Consider the following 19,146-nt stretch of genomic DNA (forward strand, 5'->3'; position numbering starts at 1 on the left):
AAATTCGTGCATTGTCCTTAGATCTCACACAGAATTTCTTTGGTGTTTATTTTTTCGATTACAACCTCGCAGTAATTTACCATGCATGCCAGATCTGACCCTATGTTTCATTGATTTACTGTGACATGCGATGGCCATTCTGTGCCTCCCTGAGGTTAGTGCCACAGTTGTGGCAGCTTATCAAAATGAGAGTTACAGGGCTAACACAGTGCAGGCAAAAGTCCACTAATGCTTCTGCTATGGAAGTGTCAGTCCAGTTTAATGTAATTGGCTTGTAAACCTAGGTGACTGAAGCTATAGGGCAATTAAAAAGTGATACGAAAAGGGGAAAAAATCAGTTTAGTCGAAGACCCTTAAAGATTTTACATTTAAATTAGGAAGGGTCACGTTAAGGAAGATTGTGCATGCAACATTCCATCTAATCTACCTTAGATGTAATGTGAATACATATTATGGTGATCATTTATTGCATAAAAAGTTCAAGAAGTCAAACATTTTGTTTGATATATGGAATTTCCCATGTTGGGTCTGTCAGTAAATGCAACATGAGGTGAGCACTGTGACTCTGGACCACAAGAAGTTGTTGTTCCACTTGCAATAAAGAAATGTTCTGCAAGAGCCCTGGATCGATCCTGGTTTTGGATGTTGGAAGACATTTACATTATGAATCAAAGTTGCTGTTCACTTGACTGGCAAAGCAATTTCCCTGTGCAGTCGTGTTTTTATCCATCTGTTGGTTTAATTTTCACATCATGTGTTTTTAATTTCTTGTTCTCTTACTTCCCACCTTAGTAATCAAAGCAATTCTTGTTTTTCTCTCCATTTTATGTCAAACAGCTGTTGTTTTTAAAGGCTCTGTAATAAAGCAGAAAATTGTTTGCCATTTTAGTTTCAGCATTTGTGTTCGTGTTTGGACTCGTCTTTGTTGTCTTGACCTTTTATTCTATTTGCAGTTTCACGTCTCTTATCTTCTCCCAAGCAAGGAGCCTTAATCTATTACTGTGATCAAAAAGCAAGTCATATTTACTCTGGTGGCCCCATGATTGAATTTAGCTTTACAAACTGAAATAGCTTAACAGATTAAAGGATCACGAAACCTTATAAACCTGAGGTAGAAGGAGGCATCCTAATTAACAAAAGGCCTTGTGTAAAAAATAATTAAATTTCACTAAGTTAAACATATATAAACAGGTAATCCTATAGTATGTTTTAAAAGTACCTACAGGTAAAACATTATCCAGTGCAGTGCATAACAGAAAGCACATGTAGATACTGTATGTGATAACACTAAATAGAGATCAGAGGAATAAATTGTTAATAAAACAGTATTTCTCCACTTCAAGTACTTTACGAACACCGAACTCTGGAGAGGAAATTGAGTTAAATATCTTACTCCACCATCACAGGACTCAATATCAAATATGTACTAGCTCTTGTCACGATTCATTTCAAGCACTTTATTCAAGCATGGTGTTGCATAGCCTTAGAAATATCAAGAGTCCTATATAACGATTCAACATGTCTATTTTTAAAAAGCCATGCTGAAAGAATGAGGAATAAAATGTTTAGTGTGAGTGGAGTGTAATGTGTAGTCGCTCTTACTGCCTGTCTATAGAATTTGCAAAAAGCTATTTGTAGGAAAGTCGAGATTAGGACTTGTTCCAATCAGGAGTGTGTCCACCCCTCTGTTGCAGAATGCTACATTATAATGTGAGCAAAAATGACAGGTTTTGGATCACATTAAATACTCTGCTGCTGTTCTCGTGTAAAACTGACTAACGGAGCTGCAACAGTAAAATGTTTAACAAGAACTACTTCAGACAGCATAGAAAAACCTCAGAAATACAAAAAGATTTTTATTTTTTTAGGGATAAAAATGTTTCAATCTTCAATTATTTTAATTAAGCCAGATAGCAAACAAATGATTCTGATTCTTTTGACAGAATTATCTTAACTTCTACTTTTACTTACTCTCGTACTGCATCTACTTTCTCCTTTGACAGCATCACACATCAAGGTACCGTGTAAAAGTCTTGAGCTGTCCCGCATTTCTTTATATTTTACTTACAAGAATCAGTTCTCACGAGCAATACTTCTCTCAAGCAGTCAGTATTTTGTCTACACATAATAGACAATGTAGCAAATAACCGATTTAAAAAGTACCTTTAGGCACTTTGTTCCCATTTCTTTAGTTGAATCTATAAAAAAAGACATAAAATAATATTTTTGCATCAACAAGGTGATTCCTGAAGAGGTATTAGCCAAAAAATGGCATATCTTGACATGGTGTGCAGTATGTTTTTAAAAAATTTGAGGAAACTGAAAAAGAGCAGGACAAAGGGTGTGAGAGAAGTGTGAGGTCGAAAAAATCTGCAGGAAATGGACAATATCTGAAGGCCATGTGCTTAAAGAAATTACTAGAAAGCTTAATAAGAAAGCCTGTTGACTTTATAAGCTTGTTAGAATTACACACTCTCTGCATTTATCTTGTATGCTAAATTAAATTTATCTTTGCACACATTTTAATAAATAGTTACATATATTTCTCACTTTTCAGCAAAATAAAAAGAAAATAGAGTTGGCCAGTAAAGTACATTTCCCCAACCCTAAACAATTACATCATTAAATGTTCTGATTTAATTATGTGTAAGCTTTTTTTTTTCTCAGCAAAATATTCTGATTTGGGTTCAAGTACGAACCTTGTTAATGTTATTTGATCTTTGTTTTCATGGTTCGAATAACACGTGAAGTTATGGAGCAGACATGGTTAAAACAAACAGTGACTATCGGTTAGAAACAAGAAATAAGCAGTGATAAGTAATTCAGTGATCTTACATATTTTTCTTACCTCACTTGTGAAAGCTTTTGTGATTTATCTCATCATCCCTTATCCAGAGCATTTTGTATCAGGAGCACTACAGTACATAGAGTGTTTGAGCTATATATAGTGTCACTTATCATATGGAATAAATTTATCTGCATGCCGTGTTGTTTGTCGCAATGAATATTGAGGGCATATGAGTTTCAAGTGCACTGTGATATCTCTCTTGTTATCTTGTTTGTGCAGTCTTTGGGGAGTTTTTGGCAGAACTGGGCCACACTTGTGTGGACTGTTCACTTCTCTAATGACAATGAAGCAAATGTTATTTTTGGTTCAGTTTTAAAAACCTGTAGTGCATTCAAGAGGGACAGAAATTGTGACTAATAAGCTCCTAAAAGCATTAAACTATCTTTTTCCCCCTGTTTTTGAGGTCATCTTGAATGCCTCCTTACACAGCGAGTGTAGCGAGTCGCATTGAGGTTAATAAAACAGCTCCTGTTTCTGTGAGAAGTCACATGACTGAAAACAGTGAAAGTAGGCAACACATAGGGAGATTAGAGGCTCTCGGACAGGACCAGTGTTCCAAAGCACCAGAGTTTATTACTTTGTATGTATAACCTTCTCACAAAGGTAGAGCGAATCCCTGGGAATTTTTACAACTGCTGGCATTGGTTGTTATTAGATTTGGTTACTTTAACAAGTCAGGCGCAATGCATTTACATTTCAAAACAGTATGTATGTGAGTACACACTGAAAATGAATCAAATGAATATTGACTTCATATTGCTCCTCCAATTTCTGGTTTTAAGCTGGTTCAAAGCAACAATAGGTGGATTGGTTTTATTATGTTGTAAATAAGGTGACAGATTTCAGGCCCAATACTAAAAAATATAGGATTTTAACTGTGTCTTAGTAATAAAAGAACTTTATTATAATGCCTATTATATGCCCCATTGTTATTCACAGTGTTTTGGGAACAGGTGTATTAATGTGGAATGTTATGACATAAGATAACATTATACCATATATATTTATCACCTATAACCCCACCCCCCACCCCACTGCCACAGTGTCATCATAAACTTTCTTTGGTTACTCCCTAGTGGTTAAAAAATATTCTCTCTCTAGAGTCAAGTTTAAAGTTTTAAATGAAACTTAATTACATGCAAAGTTGGGCTTGATGACAGATCAGAGAATAGAAGCACTGTCTACTTGCTGACATACACAGACTTTCCAGCAGTCTGGGATGATATTAGTCCAACAGTGCATTTTGTTTTACTTACACAGCTTTACCTTTATTTAAAATTAAGATGGAAATGCCTCAAGGGTATTCATTGCATTCTGAAGCAGTAAAGGATCTAAAGGACTAGAAAGTGAAAGAAAAGAATACAAATGGAATAGTTACTGTTAAAAATAGATTAGGACTGTTTTCTTCTTCACTATCCACATTTTCTTCTAGAATGAGATAAAGATGAAGGAGAAACTGTATTACTCTGGCTTTACATCAGTAGAAATAGCCTGGAATAATCTAAATCCTCTTCCTAAGGTGATTTTTTGTTGTTGTTGTTGTTGTCTGTTCTTTAAGATTATGGCATTCTTGTAGTGTCTTGTCTTATATCGCTAGCTAGTCAGATATTCTGATCTTAGAAGCTTAAGAAAAATCAAAGCTTGAATGGGAGATGAGGAAGAATAGCACTGGGTGAGTAAGTGATAATGTGACCAGTTGAAGGAGGTGACAAAAACTTTGCAGCAGTCTATGAAAGATACATGAGCCAAGCTCCCATGAGCCTCCAGTCCACGTTAAGAGGAACGTGTGAGTCCAGTGCCTTTGAGAGTCACCTTTCTCAAAACTTGCACAAAGCTGTATATACAAAACTTAAAACTTGAGCAGAGATGTGCTCTTACTGTAGGCAGTGTTTAAAGTTCGGAGAGTAAACTGAGTAAACTGGACCTGAATAGACCTGAACTATCAGTTCTCTCTACTTATATAAGACTTGTTACAGTCACAAATGCTTATTTTAAGCATTGTCCTAACCAAAATATCTATTCTGATGTGGCTCTACTTTTTTTTAATTTTAATTTGTTTTTAGCTCACTGCTGTATTTTCAAATACGGAAGTAATTCAAGCATAGTGTTTATGCTCATATTTCCTCCACATAAAGGTTGTACACTCCACCTCTCATTTAGTCTCTCTCCTCATAGCGCCAGCTATCCCTACGCAGCTATCCAAAACTTCAGCTCCTTCCACAGAATTTGTATATGATTGATATCTGGAGATTGGCTACGCTACTCCATAATGTGCATCTTCTTTAGCTGCTCTTTTGTTGCTTTGGCAGTATGTTTTGGGTCTGTCTTGCTGTACGACCCATCCATGACACACTTTCAGTGTTCTGGCCGAAGGAACAAGGCCCCTGTCCAAGTTTTTATGGTATGTGGCTGCGCCCTTTGGCCCTTTGATGTGCTGTGCTTCTACCTCCATGGTTGACTGTGGCAATGGTGTTCTGATATATCACCTTTCTCATGGTTATGCTCACACCATGAGGCAGCTCCAGCCTGAGGGCATTTCATATTTTATCCATTTCCAGATAACCACACTTAAAAGTGACCTTTTCAAAGCTTCTTCTGGAGGCGCTGCTGGGCTTTCTTTACTAGGGCTGATGTGTTTGTGGACCAGGATAGGTCCTCGGATATATGGGTGCCGAGGAACTTAAAGGAGGACACCCTCTCCACATAGTCACCTTTTATGGAGAGGGGAGGGGGATCAGTTCTTGTTTTGCATGTCCATGACCACTTCCTTGGTTTTCTTGGTGTTTAGGGTGAGGTTATTGTAGTTACACCATTCTGACAGTCGCTGGACCTCATCCCTGTAGGCAGTGTCATCATCGTTGGTGATGAGCCCCATCAGAGTGGTGTCGTCTGCAAATTTGATGATGATGTTGCAGGGGTGCGTAGGGGTGCAGTCACTGGTGTAGATGGTGTATAATAGTGGACTCAGCACACATCCCTGTGGTGAGCCAGTGCTGAGTGACAGGGTGGATGATCGCTGGTTGCCAACCTTGACTGATTGTGAACGGTCTGTGAGGAAGTTTTTGATCCATGCACATGTGGAGGGGGGGAAGTCCAAGTTTACCAGCTTGTCTATAAGAATGTCTGGGATGATAGTATTGAGCTGAAATCAACGAAGAGCATCCTTACTGATGTCCCAGGATTCTCCAGGTGATGCAGAGCGGAGTGGAGAGCAGTGGAAATTGCATCCTCTGTGGACCTATTTGCCTTGTAGGCAAACTGGTGGGGGTCGAAGCTGGGTGGGAGGCAGTCCTTTATGTGTTTTAGGACCAGCTTCTCAAAGCACTTTGCAACCACTGGAGTCAGTGCGATGGGTCTGTAATCACTGAGGCTACTGATGGTGGTGGACTTGGGGACTGGGACTATTGTTGGCGATTTCAGGAAGTGAGGGACAGAGGCATGTGTCAGGGAGAGGTTGAATAGTCTGGTGAACACATGAGCCAGCTGGTCGGCACAGGCTTTGAGGACTCTACCAGGTATTCCGTCGGGGCCAGCAGCTTTCCTCTGATTTACTGCTCTGGACACATTCGTGTCACTAATGTCTCTCGATAACTCTTTAATCTTAGCCATGTTGGTGAAGAGGTTGAAATAGAAGAAACTGTGAACAGGTGGGCTCTGGATCCATAATGAGTTATGATCATGACTATCTGTAACTGATTGATTGTCTGTTATCTGTTTGTGTGCCATGTGGGCACACAGCCAATCTGTGGAAGCCATGATTCTTGTTGGGTTGTTGGGAATCAAATACTTAATTCACTTTATCTTATGCAAATTAATTTAGGACATTTATGTAATGTGTTTTTTTAGACTTTTGGTTGAAATTCTGTCGCTTTCCATTGAAATGAAACTATCATAAAATTAGAGACTGTTCATTTCTTTATAAGTGAGTAAGTCCACAAATTCAGCAGAGGATCAATTAATTATTTCCCCCCTGTAAGTGAAGTATGAAGTTATATTAACTGGTGCGATGTATAAAAAGTCCAAAAAGACACATTAACTTGCATCCTGTACTGCTCTTCTCTACTGCTCTTCTCAAGCTATTGCTCATTTTTTAACTCTGCAGTACAGCGAGCTGAACAGCAAGGATAATAACTGGTGCGTAGAACTAATCAGTCACAATGTTACAGATGTTTTTAACTTCATCTTTACCTCTAACTACCAGCTGTCTCTGTTACTGCCTGCACCGTAGGACTGTCTGAAAGGACCTTATAATGTTGCACCACTGTTTTTTATGCATATGTTCTTCCTATGTAAGGAGGATGGTACTGAGACAGTACACCGGCCTAAAGTTTTCTATACGTGTTTTCTATAAGTGGTAAGAAAGGTATCAGTTGTGCTGCTTTGCAAAATTTAGTATTTATTTACCTAAGTATTTGCAGTTTTTGAGACTTTATACATCTGCTAATGTATTATTTAGAGGAACATGTAGTTGTGTTGTGTTTTTAGTCATTAGGGTATAAGGTAAGATATAAGGACAACTTATAGAATCTAGACTTTAGATTATATGGACATAGCACATATGAAGCTATTATGATTTTTTTTTAATGGAAATATACCAATTTTAATTGTTCCCCCTTTTTAGAATAGCTTTTTAACATTTGTGATATTTTGAAGATTTAAATTGGTTGTTGGTTGGCTTGGAAACGCCTTAATATCTCCTCTGGAAGAGTTAGAGAAGGTGTCTGGGGAGACAGGGATCTGGGCATCTCTGCTTAGACTGCTGCCTCCGCAACCCAGACCCAGATAGACATCAGAAAATGAAAGCATAGATAGCCGGGCAAAGCATTATTGTGATGGTGTAAGTCTAAGGTCTAAAACAAAATTACAGAAGTTACAAAAACAAAATGCTGTTTTTATACGAGTATAAAAACAGCATCATATAATATATGAGTAATAACAGTTTGACTCCTAGGAGCCAGCTCCCCACAGTAAGAACTTTTACTTTCAGTACTTCAGATTCATAGAGCTGGTAAATATACTTGCATTTTTTGCATGTCTTGCATTGAAGGATTTATAGTTTTCCTTTAATAGTTATGTTCATGTAAAATATTCATGCCCCTCAGTACTTCTGTTATTATTTTACAATAAACTGTATCAAAAGGGCCTCAAGACAAAGTTACACCTCTGTGCTGACAGTCTCACTCTGCATACAGCAATCCTGTTTAAGCAGCCAAAAGAACCAACCACACTCTGCTTTTTCAAAAAGTAAACTTCATTAGAAGGAATGTTGAGAGGATGATATTAACAAAAAGGTTTGTGTAATGTAGTGTTACAACACACACACGCACACACACACACACACACACACACACACACACACACACACACACACACACACACACACACACACATATATTTTTAAATTTTGTTTCTTTTCTTTTGTCACCCTTCAGTTTGTTGCCTGTAGACTTGTGAAACATGTTTTCATCTTTGTCTGCTGGTTCAAATGTGCTTGCTGCTATAGATACTCTGTGGACCCAATTAGAATCAAACAATAGAAGCAAAATCCCTCAAGGTAGTGATTGTGTGGTTTGGACATTTTTATCTGCAGTGGTATGCGGTGCTGAATCTGACACAATTTGAAAGCATTTGTTTTATATCAATACTCTGATACTGTACACTCTTAATTTATGAGCCACTGTAAAGGAAGGATAGAGAGGCCCCACTATGATGGCAAACCAGGGATTCAGCTTTTGATGACTGGTCAAAAGAAACAAAAAGATGGATGAAGTTTGGTCCAACCATGCAGTAGGCCAAGCGACCTATCTCTTTAAATTTTAGAGAAACGTCTGTACTGTACAGTTAAAGGAAATCATTATTATTTAATCATCCATAATGACCTAATTACTAATAAAATTGCAAGCTTTTTTTAGTGAGATTAAAACGTTCATTAATATGTGCCACCAGCTTTTGAATGATGCAGTTTTTCAGATTAAATTCCATTGTGTTGCACCAGTTTCAATGACAACACAATGCACAGTACTAATAATAAAACTAATAAGTATCAAAATAACAAAACCGCAGCTGGGGAGAACATCCTGGGGCAACTGTGTTAACTAAGTGTTATCACATTGCAAAAATAGCGCAAGTACAAAAAAAATCACAATAGGCACACAACAATTGACAGTAATACGAAAACGTTGTTGCAAAATCATAATTGCTCACACAAATTTAGGCGTGAGATGATATCAAGTGCCTGTACTGTGCAATCATGGTCTAAAAATTGAATGCATAAACAAAACTACCAAAAGCAATGCAAAAAAACAGACCGGTGGTTCTCCAAACTTTGAACAAAAATAAAAAAATAAATTAAAAAAAAAGCCTGAGAGCTGCTTGGCCTGGAACAAAGAGACATCATTCTTCTCCAACCTCCCTTAAACAGGGGCAGGACAGTCCAATTACTTTGTCGGGTAGCACCTGAGAGCAAGGAGAGGAGAACAAACTCAGCAGCTTAACAGACATTAGAGCACAACATATTTTTATGGATATTGATTGATTTATTGATCAATTTGATCATTATTCTCATGGTGTCAGCTATCAAACTTTTCCCTTCAGAACAGAAGGAATTCACCAAGATGATTTGGTCCTTACTTATATCCTGCAGCTGTACATTCATGACGCAAATCTCCTGTTGCACCACATCCCAAAGGCCCTCTTTTGCATTGAGATCAGGTGGTGGAGGCCAATGAGTGAACACATTTTTGTGATCAAGAAACCACTTTGAGAGTTGACCTTTGTGACACTGTGGTTATAAAGGGATAGATATGGCCAGCAACAATCATCATGTAGGCAAACTGAGACTCATCAGACCAGGCAATGTACTTTTTGTACTTTTAGTTTCCTGTTCTTCAGTTACAAAAGGGGAACCTGGAAGCAGGAGGTGACTTCAGAGATGCTCTTCTGCATACTTCAGTTGTTACTAAGTAGTTACTGTTCCCTTCCTATCATCTCAAAGCAGCCTGCCCGTTCTTCTCTGATCTCTGGCATCAACAAGGCATTTTCACCCAGGGAACTGCTGCTCACTAGATATGTTCTCTTTTTCAGACCATTCTTTGCAAACTCTAGAGATGCAGGATGTGCAGGAAATTTATGGTTAAAGAAAACAGAAGTAGAAAATCATCAGTCTCTGAAATACTCAGACCAGCCTATCCAGCATCAACAACCCATTCAAAGTAATTAAAATCACCTTTGTTCCCTATTCCGATGCTCAGTTTGAACTTCAGCAGGTCTACAAGCTTAAAATGTGCTCAGTTGATGCCATGTGATTGGCTGATTGGATATTTGTGCTAACAAGCAGTTGAACAGATGTAACTGTATTGTACATAGCAATTTTTATTATTATTATTATTATTATTATTGTTGTTGTTGTTGTCGCTGTTGTTTCTCATTGTCATGTCAGTCTTTATAGTGTGTCACTCTTCTATAATTGAGCAGTCTACAGAAGTAATTTTGTTTTAATGAGTGAAAAGGGGAAAGTGTTTTAATGACATGAATCCCTCAGATAATATTTTGTATAGACTAATGAGCCTCGTGACAGATCACTCACACAACCCAAATTCTAGATGTGTGTACATTCACGTGTGAATGAGTGCGGATGCAATGCTCACAAACAGAGCTGCAAGAGTTAGGAACACTGTCAAATTAGACAGCGAGAGGTCTTTTTTTTGGCCTGTCCTCTAACGTCATAACAAAGCAGAGGATATTTGAAGGGTAATATTGTTATCTAGAGGGTAAACATACTATCTCATTTATGATCTGAACTTCAGAGACATCTCACTGTGATGGATGCAGTGCCTTCTTTATTGATAACACAGAGCTCATATAGCAGAACAAATGAACTACACACCCTTATTTAATGAGAAATTTTATTATTAGGTAATTCTCAATTTTGTGTTAATACATTTGTGTCATTAAAATATATATCAAAAGCAGTTAAGATAAATTCTATATGTTATGAATTTTGATGTAATTTATAATTAAATTAGTTCAGAGATATTTAACTTACAAAATTGTTTTTGAAAAGAGCGCTTTCTGGTTTTTCTCTCAACATCAAATCGATCAAATTATTGTTATTATGTTCCTATTTGCATCTGTTTGTAGTTTGTAGCTCGCTCACAATTACTATTTCAGCTTCTTTTCAAAAGAAAAACATGTTTGTATATGTTGCTTCCACTTGTCTAATTATATTTGAAAAACTATTATAATATATTTTCTATAAGTTTTCCTCTAAAACCTGTATTAAATGATAATAATTAACTGTCATCATGTGCACAAATAAGATATGCTTATTTGCATGTTTATATGTTATTCCAGCAGCATATATAAGCCACTTATATCCTCAGAGGGAGTCATACGAGTAAACAAACCTTTAAATCTGTGCAGAGATATAAAATCTTCCTGATTTGCATAAGCATTTTTTTACACTTTGAGATGGCAGAGATCATACCAAATTGGCATGAAAGCCCAATGAGCTATTTGGGTGCAGCGTTACAAATCAGAGAGCCTTTCAAATCAACCGCCCTCTCATCTCTGCCAATGAATGCTGCATGTGATTAAAACTTAACACCAAAACACAGGAAGCGACTCAGTGGTTTTATCGAGAATGAAAACTTGTGCCTTGAAATCCACATAAGGAAAAAAAAAAAAAAAGACATGAAGAGAGGAAATGAAAAGGAATAACCGCCGATTTCATCTCTGCAGTTATACACTTTTATTGCATGAAATATATTCAGAAACAGAGTTCAGAGAAGAAAGGAAATTTAATATTCTAGGAAACATTCTTCTCATTTCAAGAGGAAAAACTGCCAGTTAATGGTGGTAAACAGTAGGTATATTGTAATGTTCAAAAGTGGTAAATATGACAAGCGTGATGCTGACATTAGAGGAGTTTATATTGTTTGTTTGTTATTTAATGTTGAAGAAAATGTAATTTTGTGACTACATGCAGACTACGTAGCGATTGTGAGTCCCTATGTTAACATTTCATGTGATCGTAAGAAGGAGTTTTGCTTTTTGGCTATTTTCGAGATGAATTTTATCTGTAACTGCTTAAAGTTCACAAAAAGAACACATTTTCAAGTCTGAGCTTGAGAAAGCACATAATCAGGTCCAACCTTAAGCAAACTCTAAGAGACCCTTAATGTTGGAGCGAGAGAGAGGGGAGAATGAAAAGGGGAATATGAGGTAGGATGTGACTGGGAAGAGGAAATAGCTTTGATGCCTGCAATCGCAATCTGGTCAATCAGCAATCAGAGTGCGCTGAAACACTAATGAGGGGTTCTGCTGATGCAGATGTGATATGACAGTTAAATCAACTACCGGAGTTGGCCTGTGGTGTTCTTATGGAGTGAGCCGTAGACTCGCTGTGATTTGAAGGGTTATTTGAGAAAAAGAAAATGTTTTATTCCTACAGGTTTGACACCAGATTCTAAGGGAACCCGCAGTCAAACAGCCCAGGAGAAATGATAATAATATACATCACGGACATTTCACACACTCTGATGTTAGACCCATTTTCATAATAGTCTCAGTCAGTCTGCTGATAGGTGATATTGTATTATCTCTTAACAATTACAGAATGATATTAAAAGTTCTGTCTGTTATTTTGTTCTCATGCAAGCATGAAATTGTGAAAAGATTCTGCCATAATCTAAAATGTGTGGACAGATTAATTAAATCCATATATATGTGTTGAATGATAACAAGGCATCTGTTTAGATATAGGTATATCTCCATCCACACTGGTGGCTGTAGCTCAGGTGGCAGAGCAGGTCAGCCACTAATCAGAAGGTCGGTGGTTCGATCCCAGGCTGCCTCCTGGCTGCATGCCAAATATCCTTGGGCAAGATACTAACCCCATGTCTGCCTACTGGTGGTGGTCAGAGGGCCCGGTGGCGCCTGTGTCCGGCAGCCTCGCCTCTGTCAGTGCGCCCCAGGGCAGCTGTGGCTACAATGTAGCTTGCCATCGCCAGTGTGTGTGAATGACTGAATGTAGTGTGAAGTGCTTTGGGGTCCTTAGGGACTAGAAAAGCGCTATACAAATGCAGGCCATTTACCACACCAAGAGCTATTGTTTTAAATACATGTGCTTGTTTGGGATGAGTCTGCATTGTCTGAGCTTGAAAACAGTGCACGGTGGCTGCGTGAGCAGTGACTCCATTCGACACTCCAGCCTAATAACACGCACGGTTAAAGCGCGCTAATGCTCTCCAAATGACGGCATCTGTCCAGAGCAGCTGTCCTCGCTTGTGTGCTCATCTGCTCTGGTCAGGCCACCTATGCTGACCTCCTCTGACTTGCTTTGGGCTCAGACATCACCAAGAATGATGATACCAGTTGTTCAGCTACCAGGACAGGTGAACTGCCTTGGCTGCATTCAGTCATTGCTCAGCCGCGTTTGATCTACATTGTAAGCCCCATGTCTAACACAGCACACTGAGCCTGCTGTGCTCAGTAGTAGGCTCTGCTGTAAACCACGAGCAGCTTTTCAGGGGTCAAACAGATGGCATCAGTGGATACAGGAGATTCATCAGATTAGGTTGGTTTGTCAAACAAGACTGATTATGTAATAGCTTTCATCAGCCTGAAGTTCACTCTGGCTTTCTGTCCTCTTCTTCTGCTGTGATCAAAAAGTTCTGAAAACAAGTGCTTAAAAATCAAAGTCTCATTTTACCAACTGCCAGTGTCTTACCTAATTTAAACTGGACCAATGTTCAAGGTCATGCAGCTGTTGTTTGTTTAGATCTTTCAGTAGAAATCCCATCACGTTCCCTTGTACTTGTGCTTCTGGGATGTGCGCTGGACATCCTCCACTCTGTCAAAATGGCAATCCTTCAACTTGATTTGCATTTTGGAGAAGCAGATGAATTTGCTGAGAGGCAAATCTGGCCAGTGATCCATATGTTTAGGCCGGATTGTGCACATAATGCCAAAAAACTCATGGGTTTTTTAATGCTCTCTGAGCCAGCACACTGCCATACTCTGCAGTTCCAAACATTTCCTCTGAATGTTCCTCAGACGCTTCAGGATTTCACAGAAGTAATTTTCCCCTGGTGGATGAATTCGTGATTTGCGATGTGCATATGGATGCTCATGAGTTTCGAACTTTATGTTTGCTCTCTGCACAAGTTTGAGATGAAGCAGAGAACTCACAGACTTCCTGTAGTGCAAGTGGTCAGAATGGATTTTCAGGGATTAAACTAGAAACAGTGACTTGGGTGAATAACACCACGAGAAGACATAATATGACAGCACAAGATTGCTATTGCTAATAAACTTTTGTGTGTGTGTGTCTGTGTGGATGTGAGTTTTCTTTGTTTGTTTTGTTTTGGGGTTTTTTTTGTGGTATTTTTGCACAAGGCAGAAAGCATCTGCAATTTTCAGGGGATTTAAAATATTTTTTATAGGAAGGGAAAAAGCAAACAAGTGCATTGTTGAAAAATTACTGCCCATGTGTTTTATCATGTTCGGTCCAAAAATGTCAATTTTTTTGTTTCTCTGACCTCTGAATGCAAATTTCAGCGCAATATTTATTTCCTGCATACAGTGGAATGTGAAACTGAGCATAAAGAAAGAAATAGTAGTGCATCTTAATTAATTTTTAAATTACACAATTATAATTATCACAATAAAGTGTCTGATTGCTCCCTTGTTCCATGATTGTGATAGCAGATCCAGTCTTTGTATGTGTACACATATTTTCTTACATGCTCTGTTGCACGCCCATGTTCACGCGTCAGACTCTGAGATGTGAAGCGAAAAGGCTATGACTCACCAAAGCTAGTGAACATTAAACCTCATTTACTTCTTTAATGAGATATCTGTATGAGGTGACTAGTTCTGCCAACTAATCCCGGTATTGCACACAAGAAATGTAATTGGCTAATTGTCAAAATGCAATGCAGTCTATTGCAGGCCCATATATCCCATTATTGAGATAGCTGATGAGTGAATGGTAGCAGCATGTGGTGCTGTCTGGGAACAAGCAAGCTCTATCTTCCTTCCAGGCCTGCAATAAGAGCTGTCTGTGAGGTCTGATAAGAGACCCCAAATTAATGACATTTTAATTACTGAGCCATTTGGATTCTCTGCCTTTGTTTTATAACAAGGGCAGTAGAATAATCTTTAGGATGCTTACTTTGCAGCCACTCTGTTATATAAAAGAAAACAATGTAGGGTGCCCAGTTAACATAACATGTTAATATCAATCAAAAGGAAAGCATTTGTTTAAAAAATGGCAAACAAGTATGGCAACGAGATACATGTCACCCAGTCAATGTGCCAGCCAGTTTCCAGACCCTCTAAACTAGAGGTGTCAAAGTCATTTTACATCTTGGGCTGCAAACAGCCAACTTTTTATCTGAAGTGGGTTTCTGTCAATGTCAAGTAGTTTAACTGCACATCTAATCCCTCAGATATGTTAATAGAAGAAAAAGAGGAGCAATTTCAACAGTGCATTTCAGTTTCGTCTACATGAGAAATGCTGCTGTAGTTAATGAAAGAAATCTGTCAGGACAACTCTTTGGGGTTAAATTGTAAGATATTAATGCGTAAATTCATGGAAAAGTTCTGGTATTAGCTTATTGCTATTCATGTCATTAATTATGAAGCTGAAGGTTTTTGTTAATTTGCAGAAAATTGCCCATTTTATTCATTTATTTCACTTTGGACCCTTTATACACTTAAAAGTCCAAACACATATTCGAAAGATGCCCAGTGGGCTGAATTGGAGTCTTCGCCGGGTCGATTCTGGCCACCGGGCCTTATGTTTGACACCGCTGTTATAAACAACATTTTCTACTTTTTCTGATCTGTTAAGAATTTCAAAATAATTTCCCTGGATTTCACATCTCATGTAACTTCACACCATCACACTGTTTGTCTTCTCTGGAAAATGTTCATGTGACAGGTTCACAGTTCAGACTTAGTAATTAGTTTTATTTAACACTCACTCATCACATACTGGGAACAGCAGTACGTTAAATGACATATCTGTTGACATGTATTATCTGTCCTGAATAAATTTGCATGTAATGATTTGCATGTAAATGTTTTACAGATATGTGATGATGATTCCCCCCCCCCCAGTAGGTATCTTTATTATGCACCTTTTAAATCCAACCTCTCTTTTTCCATTTACAATAACTGTGCCAGCACAAAATGGACTCGTTGGCTGGTGTATCAGCACTAAAGTGGGTTCTTGTTGTTTTTCATTTTCCCATTATGGTTTTTAGAGCTAACCTTCAAAGAGCGGAGATTCTTTTGTTACTTTGAAAAAAGCAAGATTGTGTAACTTGCAATATTCCAGTGAACTCTGATACACATTATGAACAAGATAAAATTTCTATTTTTTTTCCTATTTTTCTGTGGACTCTGCTGCTGCTGGGTATATAACTAATGAATTTAACACTTAGCAAGTTAACAATATAAGACTGCATACTGTATGTCTAATGGATTTTTTAATGAATGTGTTTAGCACTAATGCATCACTTAAAACATGAAAACACTCCAATTACAGTGTTGATAAGGCTGAACATGACAAATTGCTCTCTGACTTTTCACATATCTACTGTCATGCTTGCAGATTTTGTGAGGCTGTAGAAAGAGTAAAAACAATGTCAGCTTGACAGAATGCTCACACAAACAATGGTGACACGTTGATGTTGTACAAGTATAATATTCCTCATAATCACCATCTTTTCAACTCCCATTAAACACAAAGCACAATCGAAGCTGATGGGAATTTCATTTGTTTTGCGGGCATGTGGTTATATGCCAAATAGTTTGACAAACTGATGTTTTCTCTAATATTTAGACCACATGGTGGAGCCAGGTAAAAACTCAGAGGACCACCATTAATAACTGAATTAATTTGAACAGAGACTGTATGAATTAAACTGATTAGGCAGAAATAGCAGCCTTATGCTGGGAAAACAAGGAAACTGAGCTCACTATTGTCAGGAGGCTGCGTCCTTTGGGAACCATTGTGGTTATGAAGCGACGTATATAAAACACATGGATACATTTGAAGGCAAACAATAAAACACACACTGGCTGTCTGATGATTGCAGTGATTTTTTGTTTTTCAGGAACTTATTTCACGTGGAATTAATCTCTGGCTCTTATATACTGTGTCTTTTGTCCTGTCTTCCTCCCCTCACCCCCAACTGGTAGTGGCAGATGGCTGCCCCTCCCTGAGCCTGATTCTACTGGACGTTTCCTCTGCCAAGGGAGTTTTTTCTCCCCACTGTCACCAAGTGGTAGCCCACAGGGCCATCTGATTGTTGGGGTTTTCTCTCTATTATTGTAGAGTCTTTAACTTACAATATAAAGTACCTCAAGGGGACTGCTGTTGTGATTTGGTGTGATCTAAATAAATAATCCCACTTAGACTGACTGCAGTCGTGTTGAGGCACGTCCTACTGCAAAGATTTACAAATAATTTATAAATGCAGACAGACTGCCAACACTTTGCAATCAGTCTAAGTCAGTTTGCACTGATGAGTCTGCAACACATCTCTTTGCAATAAGAACCTCGACTCAGCTGTTTGCCGACTGGTTATATCTGATTTTGCAGTTAAATTGCTCTTCTGCAGCAACTAGAAATTTGTGGAGGAATTTCTTATTTTTTAGAGCAAATCTAAGAAGTTCTGGGTACAGAACTAAATAAGACAATAAATCTGAATGTAGATTTATTGTCATTCAGCAAATGGATCAGTTATCATACTGAAATTTCAACACAATGAAATAAGTAAATATGAATATAAAAGCAAGTATTAAAAATAATCTAAGCTATATACATATAAAAAATATAAGAAAACATAAAGTCTATATACATATATTAGTAAAAGAAAAACTTGACAGGTTTTAAATAAATATATTGCACAACAAAAGAGCAGACCTGGTCTCTGTCTTCAAAGCAACCATTTCAAAGGCTGCAACTTCACTGGTCGTGCCCTGGTGTCCAATCACTGTTTTCACTAATGTGACTGTAGTATAAGGAACAAATAAACCCTGGATGTCATTAGCCTGAGTGAACACACTGAAAAAAAATGCAGTTCTAAGTTTAAATGCAGTAAATCCTTTATCAAAAAAGTAAATTAGAAGAAAAATCTTTTTGTAAGCATCTTGTGATGGTCAAACTTTAAATATTTATAAGCCACCTTGAAGAAAAAGCAGCACCTCTAGTAATCTCATCAAGGTCTGAAGTATCTTCTCAAAAGTGTTGCAGTGCATATCTGGTGATTTTCCTGTATGCCACCAGAGAGGGCAACGCTGCCATCAGAGCAGCCGTTTCATTAGGGCGAGAAAAAGTGGACAAAAGGAAAATGCATTTGCATAAAAATAACAATAGTGAAATACAAATAGGATGGTTCATGACCACGGTGAAAGTGGCATCCCTCTGAGACAAAACCAGGGCCGTGTCTTTAATTTGAAGGAGAAAGGACGATAAAACCTTTCACCGATAAGAGGCACAAGCGCTCATCTCTTCCTCACCCAATGTTCTCATATTGTCTCTGATTTTTGCTGTTGTTTTTCTCTCCACTCATAATTCCATTACTTATTTATCTCTTGTTTTTGCCATAGTCTGTTCTGGGATTGCTGCGCTGTGTATGGAATGACTATGAGCCCCTATGTATCTTTCTGATGGTGAGATTTTACTAAAATGCTAAAGGCTAGCTTCGATGCAGGAATTATGACTGACAGGAATTTGTTGTCAGTGGAAGATGAATATATCAGTCTGCATGTGTCTGAGTAGTACACAGTGTAGTAATTCCCTTGTATGCAAAAAGGTTACAACAGAAGCCAGATGCAAATGATAAGTGAGACATTTCTTCTTACTATGCCAAGGTGCACCTAGATTATGCTGGGGGCAAACACAACCAAGGGGAATATTAAAGTGTGTTAAAGAATGAGAGAGAGCACATCCCTTCTTTTGTGTGTGTCTATGCATTCATTACCCCCCCCCCCCCCCGTATGTCAGAATCTATGCATGCATGTGTACACTCAAAGAACACAATGAACAGTCTGTTGATACGCTCACAAGAACAGAGAGCACCTTTGAATTGTAACATCAATGTTGCTAAGTCACCAGTGCCACAGAAGACATTTCATGAATCAGGCAAAAGGATAAAAAAAGGACAGGGATAACGAGCCGGCCATGGTCTGCAGCGGTATCACATTGGGCCACATGGTCCCATAAAGCTATAATAAGGAAAAATGGTCAAGGCGTGAAGAGGAGCCAAGTGGCGGGGTGAAGG

The sequence above is a fragment of the Maylandia zebra genome, linkage group LG12 (genome assembly GCF_041146795.1).
Source record: "Maylandia zebra isolate NMK-2024a linkage group LG12, Mzebra_GT3a, whole genome shotgun sequence".
NCBI classification, from domain to species: domain Eukaryota; kingdom Metazoa; phylum Chordata; class Actinopteri; order Cichliformes; family Cichlidae; genus Maylandia; species Maylandia zebra.